General features: G+C 44.8%; 1 gene segment (V, D, J or C); it reads right to left on the bottom strand.

The window, feature by feature from the left end:
- LOC133072568 (T cell receptor beta constant 1-like) overlaps nucleotides 1–17,504 on the bottom strand; it is a 63,703-nt gene that overhangs the window by 18,555 nt on the left and 27,644 nt on the right.

Raw genomic sequence — 17,504 nt, 5'->3', positions numbered from 1 at the left:
CACTCCGCAGAGCTGCACACCCTTGTGTATAGCACCCACCAGCTTTTAAAGAGCTTTCACACACACAAGCAGCGGTGGCATGCTGATTTTCCTTTGTGTTGAATTTCAAGCTCCCGTTTTCATCGTGAGGCGTGCAGGACAACATTATTTCCTGTTACAGAGGTTGAGACCAGGCGTCAGAAAGGTTCCATCCTGCCTGAGAGCATAGACCTAAAACTGGCAGAGCTGACCTCAAGGCAGCCGGAGGACAGGGAAAGTGCTGTGAAGTGTGGGAATCACTGCAGATGGCAGCTCAGGGGTCATGCCAGGGAACAAACTACATCCGGATCCCTCCTGATGCTGGCTTCCTTGGCAGAGAAAGAAGCTTGAATTAATCTGGCACCTGCCCCCCCACCCCAGCCCCACCTTGCTATGGCCTTGGACCTCTCCGGGCCACGTCAAAGGCAGGTTGTGCTCATCCAGGTTGTGGAGCCTCCATCATAGAGGCTTTTTTTTTTTTGCAGAAATATCATAAAATATGCTATTTCGTTTTGCCCCCTTGTTGTGGGGCCTTCATAGGAAGCCTGGCTTTAGAGGATGAGAAACGTCACATCTGTTTCCTTTCCCAGACTGCAGGGTGAAGGTGGGGGGCAGAGGGGGCCGGCTCATGTTTTGGGCCACCATTCTGCTCAGATAGAAAGGTAAGAGCCACCCCCCCCCCCGCCCCACCTCCCTGTTAGAATGACTTGGCTCATTTCTAATAGCCTTACGTTGCCTGAACTCAAACGCTTTCTGTAGAGTTCTTCTCCAGGGCAGTCCACACGGCTTGGGAGATTTTTCTTTCTTCTGAATCCTATTTATTGACTCAATGGATTAGTTTGCTAGGGCTGCCATAACAAAATAATGGCAGAAATCCATCTTCTCACAGTTTTGGGACCTGAGATGTCCATGGTCAAGGAAGGTGTTGATAGAAGAAACTTTCATATATTGATTCATGGAGAAGTCATTCTGGCTTATACATGAGTTAACTTGACTTTTATACCAACTAAAACAGCCTATTTGTGGCCTATCAAACATACATCGTAGATCTGCTTTACTTAGTAAAGAAAAGGGCACACTGACCGGAAGTAAAAGCTGTCTGTGTTAAAAGATAAAGTGCGTCCCTTCCTGGGACACGAGTGCTGGTGCTCCTTCGAGGACAAGACTCCCTTCCCAGGGGCCAGTGCCACGCTGACTCACTGAGTTCCGGCTGATCTGCTTTTTCAAACCTGGAGGGAATGTATTCCTGACTTGCTTAATGTTCTCTGTTCTGCTAAGATGTAAAACTGGGCTGAAAACCCTGCTGCTCTGGAGCAGCTCCTCAGAGTTGTCTTAGAGGCTGCATTTTGGGTTCTAGTCTTCAGTTTGGCTTAAATAAAACTTGTTTCTATTCCTATTTCAGATCGTTTATTATTTTTGTTAACAGTGTCAACAGGGTTGGTTTCTCCAGGGGTGTCTCTCCTTGGGTTGCCGACGGTCATCTTTTCACGAACTTCACATGGCCTTTCCTCTGTGGGTATCTCCCCAGTGGCTCTCCTTATATATCCTAATCTCTTCTGATAAGGACAAGGTCAGATTGGCTTAAGGGCCACCCTAATGGCCTCAATTAAATTATTTATTTAAAGATCTTATTACATTCTGAGGGACTGGGGGTTAGGACTAAAACATATGAATTTTGGAGGAACACAGTTCAGTCCATACTGCTGTTACTGCTAAGTCACTTCAGTCATGTCCGACTCTGTGAGACCCCATCCCTGGGATTCTCCAGGCAAGAACACTGGAGTGGGTTGCCATTTCCTTCTCCAATGCATAAAAGTGAAAAGTGAAAGTGAAGTCGCTCAGTCATGTCTGACTCTTCGTGACCCCGTGGACTGCAGCCTACCAGGCTCCTCCATCCATGGGATTTTCCAGGCTAGAGTATTGGAGTGGGGTGCGATTGCCTTCTGTGAGTTCAGTCCATAGCACTCAGGAAATATTTACTGCATTCCTGTGATGTTCCTCTAATTTTTCAAACCTGTATGGAAACAGTAAGGAAGATGATACTAAAAGGTCTTTCTTTCATGGCATCTGGGTGTATTTACAGACTTCCCTGGTGGCTCAGCAGTAAAAGAATTCACCTGCCAATGCAGGAGATGCAGGTTCAATCTCTGGGTCAGGAAGATCCTCCGGAGAAGGGAAATGGCAACCCATTCCCATATTCTTGACTGAGAAGTTCCATGAACAGAGGAGCCTGACTGACTACAGTCCATGGAGTTGCAAAAGAGTTGGACACAACTTAGCAACTAAACAACAATGTGTATTTATGTGTGTCTATGTCCACACATATGGAAGGAGATATAACTGTGAGAGGCAGACAGTACATTAAAAAAATATGTATTTTTATATATATATGTAATGTGTATATAATATATACAGTTGATCCTTGAACAACATGGAATTTGAACTGCACTGGTCTGCTTATACATGGAATTTTTTTTTCAGTAACTACTCTAGTATTACATGATTTGAGGTTGGTTAAATACAGGATGTGGAACTTTAGATATGAAGGAGTGCCTACAAAGTTACATGTGGATTTTCAACTGTGCAGTGGGTTAGTGTCCCTAATCTGTACCTAGTTCAAGGATCAACTATTTATATAAAACTATGATGATTAATTGATTATATTCTAATGATTTAGTTCAGTTCAGTTTAGTCGCTCAGTTGTGTCTGACTCTTTGCGACCCCATGAACCGCAGCACGCCAGGCCTCCCTGTCCATCACCAGCTCCTGGAGTTTACTCAAACTCATGCCCATTGAGTCAGTGATGCCATCCATCCATCTCATCCTCTGTTGACCCCTTCTCCTCCTGTCCCCAATCCCTCCCAGCATTAGGGTCTTTTCCAACGAGTCAACTCTTCATATGAGGTGGTCAAAGTATTGGAGTTTCAGCTTCAGCATCAGTCCTTCCAATGAACAACCAGGACTTATCTCCTTCAGGATGGACTGGTTGGGTCTCCTTGCAGTTCAAGGGACTCTCAAGAGTCTTCTCCAACACCATAGTTCAAAAGCATCAATTCTTCAGCACTCAGCTTTCTTTATAGTCCAACTCTCATATCCATACATGACCACTGGAAAAACCATAGCCTTGACTAGATGGACCTTTTTTTGGCAAAGCAATGTCTCTGCTTTTTAATATGCTATCTAGGTTGGTCATAACTTTCCTTCCAAGGAGTAAGCATCTTTTAATTTCTTGGCTGAAGTCACCATCTGCAGTGATTTTGGAGCCCAAAAAAATAAAGCCTGACACTGTTTCCACTGTCTCCCCATCTATTTCCCATGAGGTGATAGGACCAGATGCCATGATCTAAGTTTTCTGAATGTTAAGCTTTAAGCCAACTTTTTCACTCTCCTCTTTCACTTTCATCAAGAGGCTTTTTAGTTCCTCTTCACTTTCTGCCATAAGGGTGGTGCCATCTGCATATCTGAGGTTATTGATATTTCTCCTGGCAATCTTGATTCCAGCTTGTGCTTCTTCTAGCCCAGCGTTTCTCATGATGTACTCTGCATATAAGTTAAATAAGCAGGGTGACAATATACAGCCTTGACGTACTCCTTTTCCTATTTGGAACCAGTCTGTTGTTCCATGTCCAGTTCTAACTGTTGCTTCCTGACCTGCATACAGGTTTCTCAAGAGGCAGGTCAGGTGGTCTGGTATTCCCATCTCCTTCAGAATTTTCCACAGTTTATTGTGATCCACACAGTCAAAGGCTCTGGCATAGTCAATAAAGCAGAAATAGATGTTTTTCTGGAACTCTCTAGTTTTTTTGATGATCCAGAGGATATTGGCAATTTGATCCCTGGTTCCTCTGCCTTTTCTAAAACCAGCTTGAACACCTGGAAGTTCTTGGTTCCCGTATTGCTGAAGCCTGGCTTGGAGAATTTTGAGCATTACCTTACTAGTGTGTGAGATGAGTGCAATTGTGCAGTAGTTTGACCATTCTTTAGGATTGCCTTTCTTTGGGATTGGAATGAAAACTGACCTTTTCCAGTCCTGTGGCCACTGCTGAGTTTTCCAAATTTGCTGGCATATTGAGTGCAGCACTTTCACAGCATCATCTTTCAGGATTTGAAATAGCTCAACTGGAATTCCATCACATCCACTAGCTTTGTTCATTGTGATGCTTTCTAAGGCCCACTTGACTTCACACTCCAGGATGTCTGGCTCTAGGTCAGTGATCACACTATTGTGATTATCTGGATCATGAAGATCTTTTTTGTACAGTTCTTTTATGTATTCTTGCCACCTCTTCTTAATATCTTCTGCTTCTGTTAGGTCCATACCATTTCTGTCCTTTATTGAGCCCATTTTTGCATGAAATGTTCCCTTGGTATCTCTAATTTTCTTGAAGAGATCTCTAGTCTTTCCCATTCTGTTGTTTTCCTCTATTTCTTTGCACTCATCACTGAGGAAGGCTTTTTTTATCTCTCCTGGCTATTCTCTGGAACTCTGCATTCAAGTGGGAACATCTTTCCTTTTCTCCTTTGCCTTTCACTTCTCTTCTTTTCACAGCTATTTGTAAGGCCTCCTCAGACAACCATTTTGCCTTTTTGCATGCCTTTTCCATGGGGATGGTCTTGATCCCTGTCTCCTGTACAATGTCATGAACCTCCGTCCATAGTTCATCAGGCTCTCTGTCTATCAGATCTAGTCCCTTAAATCTATTTCTCACTTCCACTGTATAGTCATAAGGGATTTGATTTAGGTCATACCTGAATGGTCTAGTGGTTATCCCTACTTTCTTTAGTATAAGTCTGAATTTGGCAATAAGGAGTTCATGATCTGAGCCACAGTCAACTCCCGGTCTTGTTTTTGCTGACTGTATAGAGCTTCTCCCTCTTTGGCTGCAAAGAATATAATCAATCTGATTTCGGTGTTGACCATCTGGTGATGTCCATGTGTAGAGTCTTCTCTTGCATTGTTGGAAGACAGTGTTTGCTATGACCAATGCATTCTCTTGGCAAAACTCTATTAGCCTTTGCCCTGCTTCATTCCATACTCCAAGGCCAAATTTGCCTGTTACTCCAGGTGTTTCTTGACTTCCTACTTTTGCATTCCAGTCCCCTATAATGAAAAGGACATCTTTTTTGGGCGTTAGTTCTTAAAGGTCTTGTAAGTCTTCATAGAACCATTCAACTTCATCTTCTTCAGTGTTACTGGTTGGGGCATAGGCTTGGATTACCGTGACATTGAATGGTTTGCCTTGGAAACAAACAGATCATTCTGTCGTTTTTGAGAGTGCATCCAAGTACTACATCTCTGACTCTTTTGTTGACCATGATGGCTACTCCATTTCTTCTAAGGGATTCCTGCCCACAGAAGTAGATATAATGGTCATCTGAGTTAAATTCACCCATTCCTGTCCATTTTAGTTCGCTGATTCCTAGAATGTCGGCATTCACTCTTGCCATCTCCTGTTTGACCACTTCCAATTTGCCTTGATTCATGGACCTAACATTCCAGGTTCCTATGCAATATTGCTCTTTATAGCATTGGACCTTGCTTCTATCACCAGTCCCATCCACAACTGGGTATTGTTTTTGCTTTGGCTCCATGCCTTCACTCGTTCTGGAGTTATTTCTCCACTGATCTCCAGTAGCATATTGGGCACCTACTGACCTGGGGAGTTCCTTTTTCAGTATCCTATCATTTTGCCTTTTCATACTGTTCATGGGGTTCTCAAGGCAAGAACTCTGAAGTGGTTTGCCATTCCCTTCTCCAATGGACCACATTCTGTCAGACCTCTCCACCATGACCCTACCGTCTTGGGTGGCCCCACATGGCATGGCTTAGTTTCACTGAGTTAGACACGACTGTGGTCCTGTGATCAGATTGGCTAGTTTTCTGTGATTATGGTTTTAGTATGTCTGCCCTCTGATGCCCTCTCGCAACACCTACCCTCTTACTTGGGTTTCTCTTACCTCGGACGTGGGGTATCTCGTCACAGCTGCTCCAGCAAAGCGCAGTCGCTGCTCCTTACCTTGGACGAGGGGTATCTTCTCATGGCCGCCCCTCCTGACCTTGAACGTGGAGTAGCTCCTCTCGGCCCTCCTGCGCCTGCGCAGCAGCCGCTCCTTGGCTCCTTGGCGGTGGGGTAGCTCCTCTCGGGCGGGGCCCCTGACCTCGGGCGTGGGGAAGCTCCTCTTGGCCGCTGCTCCTGTGCTGTCGTAGCCTGACGCTCTAGGTCGCTACCCCTGACCTTGGGCGAGGGGTAGCTCCTCATGGCCACGCTTCTGCGCGGTCAGTCACAGCCGGCGCGATTAGATCATTGGAAAAGACCCTGATGCTGAGAAAGATTGAAGGCAGGAGGCGAAAGGGACAACAGAGGATGAGATGGTTGGATGGCATCACTGGCTTGATGGACATAAGTTTGAGCAAGATCTGGGATTTGGTGATGGACAGGGAAGCCTGGCAGGCTGCAGTGCATGGGGTCACAAAGAGTTGGACACCACTGAGCAACTGAACTGAACCAATAATTAGATGTTACTGAAATAGGATAAAGTGATAATAAATGTGAGTAACTAACTGGTGGCTTGGTCCACAGGTACTATGTGAGCGTAGAAGGTTACAAAAGCTCTCTTTGGGGAGACGGTATTTGAGGTGAGACGTGGATAACGAGACGTCAGCCCTGTGAAGGTGGGGAAAGGAGTGCTTTCATCGTTCCCTGCCAAGTCTACAACAGAAATAAATTGACACAGGGACTTCTCTGGTGATTAAGACTCCATATTTCCAAAGCACGGTTGAGGGTTTGATTCCTGGTCGGGGAACTGAGATCCCACAGGCTGCATGGTACAGCAAAAAAAAAAAAAAAAAAAAAAGGGAGAGAGAGAAATAAATAAATTGACACATACATTGACTGCTTTTTAAATTAAATTACCCTATCATCTAGCATTTGGATACTTCACCTTGGTATTAATTTTAATGTAAAAAGTTGTATTTAAAAGGAGGGTCATCGATACACTGAAATATTCTTGTAAGTTAATGTAAGCTCTATCTTTTGACATAAAATAGCATTTATGAAATATTGTTGGGTTAAGAGAATAAATTATAAAATACATATCATATTATCTAATCTCATTTAAATAGTGATTTTAATTTTCCTCAGTTTAATAATCTGTGTATTTTAGAATATGCATTAATTTTGTTAAAAAATAGTTAAAGAGAAACAGTTATAATAATAAATAAAAATTTTCCAGAGAGGGCAATACTTAATCTTGAGGATGGAATTGTTATTGGTAAAATATCATGTATCACAGTGAGAAATAAATTTAGATATTAATTAAACTGTGTGTTTTGTCTCTACCAGGCACAGTGCTATGTGGTTTACATGGATGACTTCATCTAACTCTTATTAAAATCCAATTCCTTGTATTTTTGCATCACTATTATCCTCATTTTATATATGAGGATATCATATGTATGAATATGAGATTGTATAACTTGTTCAAGGTTACACCTGGTGATGAAGCAGTGGAGCCAAGTTTTAAATTCAGGTCTGCCTGAGGACAGAGATCAAGTTAATAACCACAGTGTTTTTACTGCTGCTTAGGAGAAAATTTTGCCATCCTACAGGAGGGTGCTCATAGTCCAAAGCTTATCTGTGGGTGAATTTGCCCACTTCCTAGGGAAATGGGAGCAGAAAACAGGAAGGTAAGCCAGCATTTTTGATCCATTCAATCAAACAGGTGCACATGTGGATCCTGGTGACCAAGAGAATCAGCATGTGTAGAAACTGGGTGAGATCCACTGGACCTTGAACAGCACTAGGAGCATGATGGGAATTGCTCCTTCATCAAGCCAGGATGCGGGAAGAGTGCACACTTAGTGAACGGGCAAACCACAAAGCTAACCTCTCAGGCAATTGACAGGGTTATTGTTTTTCTTGGCCTTGGCTTTGGCTGGAGGATTATAAATAATTTCCTCTGAATATTCATGGCCACTGAGTAGTCAACCCCTGGGGTTTCACACAGACAATGTATGGCCATGAAGATGGACACTGACAATTACAAAAGAAGACATCAAGTCTATTGCATCCCAGCTGATTGACAGAGCCAGAAATATATATTTCCTGGAAAGCCTACCTTTACTCCAAGATTTAGGGGATTCCAAATGATAAATTTATAATATCAAATTATATAATGCATAAGAAATAAGCCACTCTGAGTGAGAGGCATCAGAAGCCACCAGAAAATTGAGGTTGGCATGAATAGATAAAAATTCCAAGTAGAAATTTAATTTTCTTCAGTGCTCAGTCGTGTCCAACTCTTTGCGACCCCGTGGACTGTAGCCAGCCAGACTCCTCTGTCCATGAGAGTTCCCAGGCAAGAATACTGAAGTAGGTTGCCATTTCCTACTCCAGAGGATCTTCCTGACCCAGGCATTGAACCTGCCTCTCTTGTGTCTCCTGCACTGGCAGGCGGATTCTTTACCACTGTGCCAACTATCCTTAGAGAAATAAAATACATGTGGAGCAAGGTTCTTTAAAAATGACTGCTCATCAGATTTCCCTTGTGGTCCATTGAATCTGGCTGTCAATACAGAGGCCATGGGTTCAGTCTTTGGTCTGGGAAGATCCCACGTGCAGTGGGGCAGATAAGCCCATGCTCCACAATGTGCTCTAGGGCTCATGGGCCGAAACTGCTGAGCCCGCATGCTGCCACTACTGAAGCCTGTGTGCCTTAGAGCCCTGGCTTCATAACAAGAGAAGCCGCCGCAAGGAGAGGCTCTTGCGCAGCAACTAGAGAAAGCCCACATGCAGCAATGAAGACCCAGTGCAGCCAAAAATAAGTAATTTTAAAAAATGACGGCTCACATATGTGAAGGACCCAAGTAGATTTCTTTCCTAGAAATGAAAATAGAGTTTTCAAAAGTCGATTGGAAGGTGAAATGGGTTGTTGGAGTTAAGGTGTGAATCAGTAAATGGAACAGAGAGTCTAAAGGAATGGCCCCCTAACACAGCAGAGAGAAGCAAAATGGAGGGAGATGTGAAATGAGTGGCTCGAGTCTAGATGACACTGAAAGAAATCTGAACACAGGCTAGGTCTGTCCTTCAGGACTGAAGATTTGGACCTTGCGAAGATTTTCCTTCCCCACCACCTTTCAGAGCCACACTGGTGTTAAAATGTAGTGATGATTCCAGAATAAAGTGCAAGCCTACCCAGAAAACAGGCTCATAGCTTTTCAACTAGGGAACAGGGAAATTCCCGCAAAGCTGTAGACTGAGGGTAAGGTGTGTGGGTGCAATAGGAGTCCAAATTGTGAAACTGGGACTTGCTCTTGAAATTGAGTTGCGCCTCTTTCCAGCTGTGCTAGAATTTGGTCTTGATTATACATTTTCCATTTCATAACAGAATACTCCGCACGTCTTCAACTTCACAGTTTTGCAGGTCTGCCGACGTCCAGTTCTGAATGCCATGATAGGCATTTAGTAAAGAGCCAAAAGCAGCTTTTCAAAAGGAGAAAAGTCGTTGGCAGGTGGAAAGGAGTATAGCATGCCACAGAGCTCTTTGTATCTGCCTCGTGATGCTCACGGGAATGTCAGGAGCTCTGCGGAGCATTGCTATCTGCCACAGGCACTTCAGGGACAACTGAGCCTGCTTGGTTTATGACCCTGGTGGCTGAGAAGCTTCCATCATAGCCTCGTTCTGCTACCGAGCTCTGCCTTGCACTGGCCCAGCCTTACGGATTGTATAGTAAATGGACCAGAATAGCATACCCAAGGGTAGTATATGTTAACTCCAAAATCCAGACAGTCCCACAAAGCATTGTGCCACCTTCTCCATGTCTGGAAAGAGCTTGCCTCTCACTTTGAAGGACATTCCAGCATATCTCACACCTCTGGACTACTCAGAAGCTCACCATGGGGGCAGATCCCTGAATTTTTGCAGATTTACATTGGTCTGCCATCCATATGTCATACCAAGGCATCTAGAGGGCTTTATAATTCCCATTCGCCAAGAACAATCAGCATAATGTCATCAGTGTAATGGACCAGTATGATATAAATATGACTAAGTGCATTCTGAACTATATTAATAGAGAACAGGCTAAATATAGCTCAGAGATAAAAATACTTAAAGGGTATTTCTGACTCTGCCACTTGAAGGCAAACTGTATCTGATTGTCTTTACTATTTCTAAACACTCCTCTGGGAGAAATTTTATCCTCGGTCTCCAGTAGTCACCCTTCCTGTCTGTGGATGAAGTCCTCCAGCTGATGCCCCAGTTCCCTCCTCATCCACAGCCGACTCATTCACACCCACCCCTGCCCACTGCACACAGGCAGCTGCCTCTGTGGTTTCCCCCCTCCAGCCTGCCTCCCAGGGTTCTCAGGCTCACCTGGACCGGAGCTGGGTGGGAGGGAGAGGGGTTCTTGCTGAGACCCTTGATCTGTGCCCAGCACTGTGTCTCCAGCGCTGCAGAAATACGAGCTGCTATCTTCGGAGCTCGCGTTGTTCACAGTCAGAGTTGAGAACTCCAGGGTTGGGCGACTAATGGGAAACTTGTCCTCAGCAAATCCACTCTCATAAGTAGCCTTGGAGCCCTGATTGGCAGTGGCCATTAGCACCAAGCTCTGTCCTGGAAGCTGACGGTACCAGAACATGTAGGTGAGCTGGCTATCGACCTGACACTCGATCTTCACGGAGGTCCCGCGTTGACGGATGGCCCTGCTTGGCTTTTGAGAAAGGAGAGCACTGAACGCAGAACCTAGATCCAGAGAGACAGAAACACCCGTGAGAGCTGACAAGCTTGTCCCCGGGCAGGAGGGTCTCTTACTGTTCGCTTCAGTATCACCTTGGCTCCCAAACAGCCCTGGAGCACTGCCTCCACTCTGGTTTTGTTCTTCCAGCTGTTACTGCTTTAGGATTCCCTAGTTGAACATCTCTCCCATCCACTGATTGGGGGCCTCAGACCCTCTGCTCCTCAGCATGCATATTCACCCCAAATTTCCCCCGGGATAAGGCTGTACCCAGTCCCAGGAGGAGTAGCAGAAAAGTCAACATCTTTAGGTGACAGCCTTGCCTCTCCGCAGAAAAAAGGCACTAACAGGTCAAGTTCAAGTTCTTCCTTCACCACCAGGTAGCTCTTCTCTACTGATTCTGTTCCCCGCCTGCCGCAGGAAGCCTTGTTTCTGCAGAAAATGGAGACAATTCGTCTGCCCCCTAATGGAGCTGTGTGGCTCTTCACTTGGGCTGGATCTTTATTTACTAGGCTCCCAGCCTGCAACTGTGGTCTCATCACCACCCTCCGCCATTCCCCATCCATCATTGTTGAGCACCACTCATGTTCTACTTCTTGGTATAAAGCAAGAATGGGATGCAGTATTGACCTCAGATAACTAAAGGTAAGATTTTAGAATACTAGGGTAACATAACTCAGAATTGCACCCGTTGGCTGAGTATTTTGGTTATTCCAAACTGAACTTCTTTTTCTTTTCCTGATACCTACTCTGGTAAACTGACTCCTATTCCTGAATTCATTCCTCTTAATAAATGGTACCCCCCACTTGTCTTGTTGTCTAGGCTCAGAAGTTCATCTTCATTATCTCTTTTCTTCTCACCCCCCTCATTTATTAATTCACAACTTAAATGCACTGTCCCTCTATCATCTCTCACATCTCCTCCTCATTTTGGTCATCTCAGTCATAACTGTTTGGTTCCTCTCTACTTAATGGCTATTTGTGGGAGACCTGGGTTCAATCCCTGGGTTGGGAAGATCCCCTAGAGAAGGGAAAGGCTACCCACTCCAGTATTCTGGCCTGGAGAATTCCATGGATACAGTCCATGGGGTCACAAAGAGTCGGACATGACTGACTTTTTTTTTTTTTTTTTCATTTATTATTATTAGTTGGAGGCTAATTACTTTACAATATTGTAGTGGTTTTTGTAATACATTGACATGAATCAGCCATGGATTTACATGTATTCCCCATCCCGATCCCCCCTCCCACCTCCCTCTCTACCTGATCCCTCTGGGTCTTCCCAGTGCACCAGGCCCACGACTGAGTGACTTTAACTTTCACTTTCTTTCACTAAACTTTCACTATTATAATGCAGCTTGTTATGGACTATAAGACAGATCTGTCTGTAAAATTTGGCCACAGTGCTATGGTCCATTTTCATCATCTAATTGTTTCCTCCATCATGCAACTTCCTGAAACAGCTTAACACTTGTGTAAAAGCTAAGTCAGTCTTTTTGAACACGTACTCTGTTTTACACGTGTCATTTCAGACTATCTATAAATTAGGCTACTTAGGCAACTATGATCCCATATTTTACAGATTAGGAAAGTTTATAGATTTAGTTCAGTTCAGTTCAGTCACTTAGTTGTGACCAAAGACTCCTTGCAACTCCATGGACTGGAGCATTCCAGGCTTCCCTGTCCTTCACTATCTCCCAGAGCTTGCTCAAACTCATGTCCATTGAGTCAGTGATGCCATCCAAGCATCTCATCCCAAAGATTTTTATGTAACCTAATCAAGTTCACATAATTTGTGAGCAAGCAGCAGAAGCAGGACACAGATGTACGTGACACTAAAGCTCAAAAGCTAACATTGATACCATGAAAGGTTGCCTCATGTTCATAGATACTCATGCCTTAGTAGAGTAGAATCTGGTGGATGGCTGACAACTATAGGCCTAATACCCTAAAGGGAATGAGGGATCTCTAGAAAAAAATTCCTACAAAACTAGCTTATTTCTTTGATTCTGAGATGCCATCTATTGTAAGATGTACTTTAAAATAACTTTTGTTGTTTTGGGGTGGTGGTTAATTCTACTATATTAGTAATAAGCATTGATTATGGGATTTGCCAATAGTTTAGAAAAGTAAAACTGTGAAAAACAATTTACACTAAAAAGGAGGAAATGTGGTATGTTAGGGATAACAATATTCTGGTAACCCTTTCCTATGTGGTGTGTGTGTTGCCTCTACATCTATGGCAGATGTTAGAAACAGTAGTTCCAAATAAACCCTATTAAGTAGCATCCTGGTAAAAGGTACGTGAAGTGAAAGTTGCTCGGTCGTGTTTGACTCTTTGTGACCCCATGGACTATAGATTCCATGGGATTCTCCAGGCCAGAATACAGGAGTGGGTAGCCTTTCCTTCTCCAGGGGATCTTCCCGACCCAGGCATCGAATCCAGGTCTCTCACATTGCAGGCAGATTCTTTACTGTCTGAGCCACCAGGGAAACCCAAGAATACTGGAGTGGGTAGCCGATCCCTTCTCTGGGAATTGAACTGGAGTCTCCTGCATTGCAGGTGGATTCTTTACCAGCTGAGCTACAAGTAAAAGGTATAGAATAATCCAATTTTTTCTTGACATGGAACATTAAATACATTAAAATCTCTTGGTCAAATAAATCAAACTTTCTTCCAAAATAACCCAGTCTTTTTCTGTTTTAGCAACCCCAAATTCTTCAGACAATTGCCTAATGATTTACTGTGAAGGCAGAAGCAAGAGTCTAAAATGGAAGAAAGCCCTGACTCCCTGTTCCATTTTGCAGATGTAATGAGGCACTGCTCAAGGGTCAGGTGGATCAGCACAGGAGTGGGGGTCTTCCCACCATTGACAGAGCTCCAGACAAAACATTCTTTGGACCCTGAGGTGGGGAGGAGGTTGTGAGAGGGAGCTAGGATCTAGAAGCACCTGGCGCTGAATTAGAGGAGAGAATGTCCCTGGATTTCCCCTCCTTCTCCTAGGAGGAGGCCTCAGCAGAGGGACTGAGAAAACCATCCACCCAAAGCCCAAGGCCTCAGCTAAAGAAACCTAGGAATGCAGTTCCAGGGCCAGGGATGCAAATACTATAACAAATATATATTTTTTAAAAATGTATTTATTATTTATTTGGCTGCTCCAAGTCTTAGTTGAAATCCATGGGATCTTCAGTCTTGGTTGCAGTGTCCGAATTCTCATATGCAGCATGATCTATTTCCCTGACCAGGGATCGAACTCCAGCTCCCTGCCTTGGGAGTGTGGAGTCTTAGCCATTGAAACACCAGGGAAGTCCTGAAAAACAATTAAAAATTTTAATTGTTCTTTGTTGGAGTATAGTTGCTTGACAATGTAGTGTTAGATTCTACAGCAAAATGAATCGGCTCTGAGTGTCCATGTCCCTCCCTTTGGGCTTCCTTCCCACTCAGGTGACCACAGTGCATTAAGTATCCTTCCCTGTGCTGTACACAACAGGTCCTCATTGGTTATCTCTTTTGTACAGAGCATCAATAGTGCACATGTGTCGTTCCCAATGGCCAGCCCAGGGGCCTGAGTCCTTGACTGCAGCTGCCTCAGAGACCGCAAGGCCATGGCCCCTCCGAAGCCACTGTCTCCAGAACTCACTCATCCCTTACGCAGAACTAAAGAGAGGTCTGGAAATCTTGCGTTGGATGCTAAAACTTTCTGGCCTGGCAGTCACATGTCACTTGTACTTATTGCTCATTCTCGGCATCTAGCCTCATGCCCTGCCCCACCCCCAACCTCCAGAAGCCAGGAAGTACACTCCCATCATGTGTCAGGAAGGGGGGACGCCAGAAACATGTGGGGCACAGCTCTCATGATTGTTGTGTGTGAGTGTGTGTGTTAGTTGCTCAGTTGTATCCGACTCTTTGCGATCCCATGGACTGTAGCCCGCCAGGCTCCTCTGATCATGGGGTTTTCCAGACAAGAACACTGCAGTGGGTAGCCATCCCCTTCTCCAGGGGATCTTTCTGATCCAGGGATTGAACCTGGGTCTCCTGCACTGCAGGCAGATTCTTTACTGTCTGAGCCCCCAGAGAAGCCCTTGTGATTGTTAGTCAGCCACACAATACAAATCTCCTCCATCTCCTTACTACGAGAATGCTAAGTTTGATTAGTTTATCTCTCCCATGCTGCCATTAAGTTAGGCAATTCTGACCTTGTTTCCTGTTCCATGAATAGACCTGGATGCATTTCAGTAAATCAAAACCATCATAACCTGATTGTAATTGGTTCAGGAAGGAACATGAGACATAATTCAAGTTGATGAGATGCTATGAGAGGTTTCAGGGCCTTTGGGAAAAGCTTTTCTCATTCTTCTAGGTCAGCTTCTGGAGTGACTCTCTTCTACCTGGATGTGAGGGAGAAAGTGAGGGAGCCCTATTGCGACTTCAGATACAACCAAATTCTTCCTACCTCCTGCATCCTAGCTTATTCTTTCTCTCAGAACTTTTCAGTCATTACTGACCATTCAGAGAATGTGGAGAAAGATTCTTTTTTCTCAGTTTTCCTTTATAGGCTGAATGAACAGAATTTGGATTCCCCAAACATTCTCTGGAATCAGCACATGGTTGATCAAGTTTATCTCAAGGAAGGGTTGACAATGTGTGACTGTCCTCAGTGGAAAGTAAAGATACTCAGGACTTCCCTGGTGGTCCACTGATTAAGAGTTCTCCTGCCAATGCAGGGGACACAGTTTGGATCCCTGGTCTGGGAAGATCCCTCATGTCTCAGGGCAACCAAGTCCGTGTGCCGCAACTACTGAGCCGTGTTCTAGGCCCCGTGTGTGACGCTACTGAAGCCCATGTGCTTAGAGCCCGAGGTCTGAAACAAGAGAAGCCACCACTAGGAGAAGCCTGTACATGGCAAAAGAGGGTAGCCTTGGCTTGCTGCAACTAGAAAAGCCTGCACAGCAGGGAAGACCCAGGACAGCCAAAAATAAATGGGGGGGAAAAAAAAACCAGAATAAATAAACAAATAAAAATTTAAAAATATTTTTAAAAAGTGCAAAGATACTGAGCAGGGTAGCAAATGTATAGTAAAAGGAAGAGGATAGGAAAGGAATGGGAAGAAAGGATTTAACCAATGCTAGGGCATAAACAGCTATACTCCAATAACATTTTTTTAAAATGTTTAACTATAATTTTTAAGCATTTTATTTATTTTGTTTTTTATTTATTTTTGGTTGTGCTGGGTCTTCATTTCTGTGTGCAGCATTCTTGCCTGGTAAATTCCACGGATGGAGAAGCCTGGCAGGCTACAGTCCCGGGGGTCTCAAAGAGTCAGATATGAATGAGCTCAAGCACAACAACAACGAATCTCTAATTTGCCTTTGTAAAAATTCTAAATAGATGTTTAAAAATTTATATCACCACTTTTTATAACCTGAGACTCTTACAGTTTAAATAGAATTTTGAAGACTAATACATTAATAAAAAAAAAGAAAATGGTAGGGGAGAAGTTTCCTAGTGTGGATCTGAAAGAGGAGTCCTCCCAGTGTGGGTCGAGTTTCATGATTTTAGGCTGGGAACAACATAGAAAATTGGGCAGGTCTGCTCCGGAATGACCCCTGACTTGGAAAAGGGAGGTGAGGGGGGCTTAAAAATTAGCCTGTGCTGCCCTGGCCAGGAAGTGTGGCTGTAGGCTTGGTCCCTCCCTGCTGTCTGCCTTTCTTCTAATGGGCACACACGTGCCATAGGAGCAGCATAACTCGAGCCCTAACTCAGGGTCCCCCCGACCCCGCTTCCTGCATCTGCCCTTTTTGTGCGGATAGGATGTGGCCGCGCTGTGCTGTGGATTCACTGCTGGCGCAGAGGTACACAGACGTCTGGTTGGTGGTGGCAGACTCCAGGGTCAGAGGGAAGCTCTCCTTCTTCTTTCTGGAGACACTGTACCCATGGGGCACATCGCCTTCCTCAACCATGCCAACATTGATTGAAAAATGGAGCAGCCGCAGCCCCAGAGCTGGGTCCTGTCGGTACCAGAACATTCTCTCATGGTCCATGTTCTGCATACATTCTATCACAACCTTCTCTCCCCTCCTTTTGACCAGATATCTTGGAGTTTGGGTTACTTGTGCATCCATGAGGCCTGTGAAGGAGGATGGAGAAGGTGAAAAAAGAGGCCAGCAGGAAGCTTCCCTGGTGGCTCAGTGGTAAAGAGTCTGCCTGCAGTGCAGGAGACCAGGGTTCGATCCCTGGATCAGGGAAGATCCCCTGGAGAAGGAAATGGCAACCCACTCCAGTATTCTTGCCTGGAAAATTCCACGGACAGAGGAATCTGGCAGGCTACAGTCCTTGGGGTCACAAAGAGTCAGACATGACTAAGCACGCAGGCACACACAGGAAGCTTGATGAGAGAAAAATTTTGTATCCAGGGTCTAGAAGCAATGGGACAGGGGTTTGCCACCAACTTTCTGGACTCACCTACTCCCAGGAAGCAAAAGGCACAGAAGAGCCTGATTTCCATGGCAGGTTCAAGGCAAGAGGGTCCTCTCCCAGACCCAGGCTACAGGTGGATGGGCTATGAAGTCACAGTCCCGCCCAAGCTCATGGTCCCTCAGCCACTCAAGATTCTAGAGAGTCAGGAGGTGCTAAAGTGAAAGCCAACCCTTTCCCTTGTGAGTGTATATGTGTGTGTGTAGAAAAAAGTTAACGTTGTCTGATCTGTGGAAGGAGCTGCTTACAAGGTTGGTATTCGGCTTGATCCCAGTT

This window comes from Dama dama, chromosome 18, assembly GCF_033118175.1.
Source record: "Dama dama isolate Ldn47 chromosome 18, ASM3311817v1, whole genome shotgun sequence".
NCBI classification, from domain to species: domain Eukaryota; kingdom Metazoa; phylum Chordata; class Mammalia; order Artiodactyla; family Cervidae; genus Dama; species Dama dama.
The sequence above is the reverse complement of the archived record's forward strand: the minus strand, read 5'-3'. Positions and strand labels throughout refer to the sequence as shown.